Source organism: Archocentrus centrarchus, chromosome 9, assembly GCF_007364275.1.
Source record: "Archocentrus centrarchus isolate MPI-CPG fArcCen1 chromosome 9, fArcCen1, whole genome shotgun sequence".
Classification (NCBI taxonomy): Eukaryota; Metazoa; Chordata; class Actinopteri; order Cichliformes; family Cichlidae; genus Archocentrus; species Archocentrus centrarchus.
The window spans coordinates 23,423,456-23,431,177 of NC_044354.1; positions in this window are offsets into that span (position 1 = coordinate 23,423,456).

A 7,722-nucleotide genomic window follows, 5' to 3' on the forward strand; every position below is an offset into this window, starting at 1 on the left:
TACATTTTTTAAAATCCTAGGTTTTTACATTTTTCTTTTGCTAAAACATGCCAAACTACCAGGGGCGTTTGCAGGATTTTTTTTTTTTTTTTTTTTAATGGGGTGGCACAGGAGGGTTTAAGAACCAGTCATGGGGTGTTCATTGAAAATCAGAAAATTCTATCAGAATTTTTTTTAAAGCACTTGAAAAGTGGTTGTAAATTCAGTGAATTAAGGATTTTAAAGTGCACAAACCCCTTGCCTCAATAAACAGGTCCAAAGTAATGCGTTACTGTACTAAATTCTATACAGCTACAATTATTTCCTTACTTATGTGAGGAGGAGGGAAATGGCTTAGCAATCTACAGCTTTAAAGGAGCAGAGATATGGACACTACTTTTATTATATCACGAAAAGACAAGAACATGATGGCAAAGTGCACACTGCATCCAGGACAGAAACAACACAGCATCTACTCTTTGCAAGCATCTGCACAGATAGTATGCTAACCTAAAACTGGCCAAGAACCCAGAGTGATGTTAAAGCTGAATGTGTGGAGACTCCGGCCCAGCGGCCAGAGCCTGAACTTCAACAGGTAACAAAGGCAGGGATGAGCAGTCAGGCTTGCAGGCCTACCTGTACATGCTTCTACAGCAGAATCACTGTGGCGATCGCTTTTAAGTCTCTTTGGGCTTCACTTTGTGTTGTATGTAAATAAAAGAAAGATCGCTTGTGTGTCCTCATTAGGGTGTGGATTTGTGTTGGTGTGTGGAACTGTAGCTCGAGGTTTTTATTGTTAACTGGTAATGCGTTCCAGGTGATTAAAGCAAAAGTAATGCAACGAGTAGAGTAATGAATTACTTTCTCTGGCGTACTGCTTACTTTTACGAAAAGTAGTCAGTAATGTGTAATAGATTACTTTTTTGAGTAATGACCCCAACACTGTTTACACATCCACAAGTGAAAGATCCCTGCTCTGAATCCAGGAGGAGACAAAAATCCCTTGTAGGTTGCATCAGGGAGGATGTCAGGTGTAAAACTATATGTAATATTATTCAACATTACATAGTTAGATATTCACAGTGAAGCAGGGAGGAGGACAGAGAGTTACCTCTTGTCATTCCTCTGCATGTTTCTTATGTTTTTACTGGCAGTAAAACAGATTAAACAGAGTTTTGAGCAATGTATTCATTTTTACAGTTGTTCATAATATAATCAGTGAAACACATGTAACTTCAGGGGCTTCCACAAACTTCTACAAACATTTGTGAAAGAATGAGTCGCTCTCAGGAGCTCAGTGAATTCCAGTGTGGTACCATGATAGGATGACATCTGTGCAACAAGTCCAGTTGTGAAATTTCTTCACTACTAAATATTAGTAGTACTATTGGTGTCATTATTACAAAGTGGAAGTGATTGGGAATGACAGTAACTCAGCCACAAAGTGGCAGGTCACATAAAATCACAGATTTTATGGGTCAGTGGATGCTGAAGCTCCTAGTGCACAGAGGTCACCAAATTTCTGCAAAGCCAACCACTACAGACCTCCAAACTTCATATGACCTTCAGATTAGCTCAAGAACAGTGTGTAGAGAGCTTCATGGAATCGGTTTCCATGGCCGAACAGCTGCATGCAAGCACAATGCAAAGCATTGGATGCAGTGGTGTAAAGCATGCCGCCACTGGACTCTAGAGCAGTGGAGACGTGTTCTCTGGAGTGATGAATTACACTTCTCAGGCTGGCAATCTGATGGACAAGTCTGGATTTGGCAGTTGCCAGGAAAATGGTACTTGTCTGACTGCACTGTGCCAATTGTAAAGTTTGGAGGGGGATTATGGTGTGGGGTGTTGTTCAGGAGTTGGGCTCGGCCCCTTAGTTCCAGTGAAAGGAACTCTTAATGCTTCAGCATCCTAACTTTGTGGGAACAGTTTGGGGAACTTTAGGTATATCAGTTTTTCCACATCCAGTGAGTCTGCTGTCATTCACAGTGAAAATGTCACAAACTCTTCATATACAGAGTTTTTCTAAGGAAGTGGAAGTAATATTATATGTATTTGATTCAAAAAATTGATCAAGATCTGCAAATTCTTTTAACTTTCCATATATTTTCACTCCTGTGTAATGTGAGTGCTGTATCCACAACCACACATAGTGCATTTAAGGTTTGTCTGTCCCACATCAGTTTCATAATTAAGTTTATTAGCAGTCAGTCACACAGCACAAAACTGCTTTTGTTGGTTTAGCTCATTTGATTCAGTTGTTTCAGTACGCTGTATGACTCTGCACTGTATTCAAAATGATGGTTTATAATCTGATTTATATAAGTTGCATGAAGAATTATTTTTCTCTACCTTTCTGAGTTACCTGTCAGTTAGTACAGTTCTTGCTGGTTGAGCAAAAGGGGAGGCTGAGGGGTGGAGCTGGTTGAAATCCAAAGGCCACCCACATGGACAGAACCATCTGCTGTAACAGCATGAAGCTCTTATTAAGTTCAGTTATTGTCCCTGTGGTTTCCACCTTTTCTTTTAAAATAGTTTACTCCACCAGCATATCGGTTGAGTTCTCTGATTTGGTTAGGTCAGTTGGTTAAGGTCTTGTTTTGTTAAGTGGTATTTTTGAGTAACATTCTGTTTTGTTGACTTCTTTTATGAGCCCTCTAATTTTTAAAATAGCTTACATTTATTGTTATGCATTTTTAGTCATTTTGGTCAAATAAAGCCCACTTTTTTGAAAGTTACACCTGTGTTTGTATATTCTTTGGCTATTTGATCCCTCACATGAGGTGATCCAGACATTGCATCACCGCACCAACAACAGGAGTGCATTTTATTTTTTTTAAAAAAAAGAAAAGAAAAGAAAGAAACTCTCACCCTTGGATCCTCTAGAGGACAATTGTGGCTTCAGGGCTGCTCTTTTGACACCACTGGTCTAGACTAATTGCAGTTGTAGATTATATAAAATGTAGCAGCTTGCAGTAAATCAACTGGGACGCCAGACAAAAGTAGAAAAACGTGTTTTAATGGAAACGCTGGTGCCCTGAACAAAGTGTTATGTTACGCAAGCCCTGCACCTACGGCAGCTGATTCACCATCTGCACTGGCTTTTAAAAGATAGTGGGGTTTATCACTATACGGGCTGTTGCTGATATGGGTAGCACTTCTGACACACCCACAAAAAGAGTGAAAGCTTACCTCAAAGCCCATTGCCCACAATTGCCCCTTTTCAGTAAAACATGTTGTTTATCCCTGAAAGCACAGCAAATGGTTGCACACGTGTTTCAGATTGAAAGTGGCCCTGGTTTCTCCAAAAGCCACTTTGCAGCTCAAGCACCACTTCTGTCAGTCAAATGGAGCAGGTGGTGTGGCTGGATGAAAAGGTAGGGAAAGAAATCAGTCGGAAACTCACAGGGAGACTTCGTTTTGTTTCTGTTATTCTCCTTAAATAATCTACATATCTATTTTTACTTAATACCGTTTAATAAGAGGTAGGCTTATACAGATAAGCACCTCAATTAAGCTTGCTGGTTTGAGGAGAATATCAAAGCAGCTAAAATTACCCCATGGCTAGGAAAAGAAAATGTATGTATATAGTTTAAATATTGTTATTAATACAACTGGTCAATCAATAATAATAGTAGTTTACACTCATGTTCCCTACCAATATAAACCGTCATTATAGCCAACTAGTGCAATTTCTCTCTGTCATCAGGTAACTAATTACAGCACCATGGAAATAAAGAAACTGCCCTTTTAAGTACACTAAACTGATTAACACAACCATGATTGGTATTTTATTAGTAGGCAATCTCCACTCTGTAAAATAAATAAATAAATAAATAAATAAATAAAAACAATCTTATATCTGTGTTTTGGAACACAGTGCTGTGAAAAAGCATTTGTCCCTTCTAGATTTATTAGTTTTTTTGCATATTTGTCACACTTAAATGTTTCAGATCATCAAACAAATTTTAATATTTAGACAAAGATAACCTGAGAAAATACAAAATTTTAAATTAGGATTTCATTTATTAAGGGAAAAAGCTTTCCAAACCTGCCTGGCCCTGAATAAATCATGAATTAACTCTGATTAACTACATTTTTTGGAGAGCTGAGGTCAATGTCACTAGACACACCCAGGTCTGATTACTGCCAGACCCGTTGAATCAAGAAATCACATAAATAGAGCCTGTCTGACAAACTGAAGTAGGCTAAAAGGTCTTATAAAGCAGCACAGCATGCCCCGATCTAAAGAAACAGCTAAGAAACAAGATCGTTGGTGTTGATCAGTCTGGAAATGGTTACAAAGCCATTTCTCAGGCTTTGAGGCTTCAGCGAACCACAGTTAGAGCCATTATCCACAAATGGAGAGAACAGTGGTGAAACTTCCCAGGAGTGGTCAGCTTGCCAAAATTACTCCAAGAGCACATCGATGACTCATCCATGAGGTCACAAAAGGACCAGAACAACATTTAAAGAACTGCAGGTGTCACTTGTCTCAGTTAAGGTCAGAGGTCACGATAAAACAACAAGAGCGAGACTCGGCAAAAGTGACATCCATGGGAAAGTTCAAGGAGAAAATCACTGCTGACCAAAAAAAATACAAAGGTTCGTCTCACATTTGCCAAAAAAAAAACAAAAAAAAAAAACATATTGATGATACCCAAGACCCAAGAAAATATTGCGTGGACTAATGAGACAAAAGTTGAACTTTTTGGAAGGTTTGAATTTTGTTACATCATACCACTAGTCAAACATGGTGGTGGTGGTGGTGGTGGTGTGATGGTCTGAGTCTGCTTTGCGGCATCAGGACCTGAATGACTTGGATGGAACCATGAATTCTGCTCTCTACCAGAAAATCCTGAAGCAGAATGTCCGGCCATCAGTTCATGCCCTGAAATGCAAGCGCACTTGGATTATGCAGCAGGAAAATGATCCTAAAACACATCAGCAAGTCCACCTCTGATTGGCTCAACAACAACAACAACAACAAAAACTAAATGAAAGTTTTTGAGTGGCCCAATCAAAGTCTGGACTTAAACCTGAGATGCTTTGGCATGACCTTAAACAGGCTGTTCATGCTCGAAAACCCTCTGAATTAAAACAATTCTGCTAAGGAGAGTGGGCCAAAATTCCTCCACAGCACTTTGAAAGACTCACTGCAGTTATCACAAATGACTGATTGCAGTTCTTGCAACCAAGAACTGCAAGGGTGGCACAACCAGTTATTAGGCTTAGGGGGCAATTTCTTTTTCACACAGGGGCAGGTAGGCCTGGATACCTTTTTCACTTAAAAACTGCATTTTGTATTTATTTGGGTTATCTTTGTCTAATATTCAAATTTGCTTGATGATCTGAAACATGTAAGTGTAAATTCATGCATCAGAATTATTTCAGGTGAAGATTAGATTTAGATTTTGGAAATAAGTATTAAGCAAATTAATTTAGGTGCATCAAAGGCCAACCATGTTATGTCATTAAATTTGAACCTGGATGAACCCAGTGTTTTAGACTGCATCCTTGAACCACCTGCTTTTGCACCGCAAATTGCAAAACCTTTATTATGAAGAAAGAGTCTCTTAACTTCCTGTTATAGCCTGGCTAAGTTTGACTGACTTGTCAAAATTTCCTCAGTTTACAGGGAACTTATCTGCAGTGTTCTCTGTCTGGTTTAGAGTGGTCTTAAAAATGGTTCAAACATCAGATATGATAAGTCTTGCAGAGATCTGAGAGTCATTACATCTATATCACAACACGTGTAAATATTTTTTTTCAGGAAATTAACTTCATGTGCCATTAATATGATCAATATTATATTCCTGATCTAATAACTGTGGCTTCATTAACCTTTCCAACTCATCAATATGTTTCTTGTTAACTGTTTCACTCGGTGTCTGTGGAAAGCTGATGTGTGTTAGTGTCCTTGTTTGCAGATGGAGTTAAAAATGTGTTTGTTTGTCTTAATGCACCTTCCATACTGCAAACCAGCTTATGCAACGTGGTATAACAGGAGGTTTGTGTGCTCATTCATTGCTGGGGTTTAAGTATTTAATTAGTACCAAAGCCAGCTCTGGCTAATCTTCTCAACACTGACTCAACATGTGACCTGGTGACTAATGTTAAGGCCAATCAATAGCCTGAGCAATTCAAACAAAGACAATGACAGCTTTGACTCACAGTAGGTATAAAATAGATACTTTCTATTGGTTTTAAGAGTATGCTGGCATTGAACTGCATTAGAACGAGCGAAAACTCCGTGCTCATCATGCCTCCACAATGCACCCATCCTTAAAGAAACACTTCAAACTCAGACTGTATAACCCAGCACACATCCTGTGTTACACAGATTTAGATTTGTGACTGTCCTCTCCAGCACAGTTTATCCTCATTGAGTGCTGCAGTTAGTGTCCTGCCTGCAAACAGGCCTACTCTACCCTCTGCAGATGAACAGATGAAGCTCTGGAAGTGGGACAGGGGCTATTTGGACAGGAATTAAGGGGTGTGTTAAATTTCTGCATGCATGATCAATGGGGTTGAATGGTGAGGTTGGGGATGGGTGGGGGCACACTAGGCTGAGGCAGAAACAGAGAGAGAGAGAGAGAGAGAGACAGAGCTAGCGAGCAATGGCTCACTAATGAGAGATGGACAGTGTGGATTGTATCTCATTACCAATCAACATAGCTTTGAGTTCTCCAGAGGGGGAAAATGCAAGCTCTAATGTGTGCTGCATGTGTTCCTTTTTGATAAACCCAGCTTGTGTGGTAGGGTATTAGTCACAGCGGTATCTGAGCTGCTGGAAATCCACACACAACTGCCCTCTGTCCGTTTTGGTGAGGAGTTTCCTCTGAATAGTACAATGGGACTTAATTACAGGTCACTGGCATGTCTCAGGGAGATAGAGGCAGCTCTGTTACCCTTCCAAATACAGTATAATGCCATCTTCCCAAGGGTGGGGTGGGGTAACAGGAGCTCAACACAAAAAGGTGCTGATAGGCTGAACCTGAGAATAGTATTAGGTGATCCAGGCAGAGAAAGTGAGCATTTTACAGTGTAAAGAGAAAAGAGGAAAGATAAAAGACTACATTAACTCTCTAAGGTTTTCTCCCATTCGGTTTGCCTTCTTTCCTTTCCGCTTCATTTCCAACTTGTCCTTCCTGCCAACTTATGTTGTCGAAAAACAAGAGGGTGGATCAAAGACACACACACACACACACAAAAAAAGGAGAGTAGAGAAATCTGTGGAAAAAATATTATTAGAAAACTCTCAATTCAACAGCTGAACAGTTTAAACTTTGAACACTGGTGATGAGATTGGTGAACCACTTTCAGTTTGTGCAGCGCGCTGGAATCCTATTCCTCACAGCAGCAGCAGCAGCAGCACTTTCTCAAACCTGAGTTACTTACAAGCCTTTTTCTACTCGTTACTCTTGTTTCACAATCAGAAACACACCAAAAACCTGTGTAGACCTATGTTTTCAACAAAGGAAAAGTGATCAGGAATCAATAAGGGATTCAATCCCAAAGAATCAGACCTGTAGGAAAAAATAATAATGCCATTGATATCTATAAAATCGCATCCATATTGATCAAAAACACCCACAGATAAAAGTACTGTTTCTTTAAAATGCAAACCTGTATCACTGGCACTGCACAGACCAACGGCTGTATTTAAAAAAGAAATTATTTAGTTTTACAGGCTTTGCTTTTTAACTCTACAGTTGAAATCCACTTTCTCTCTTTTTTTTT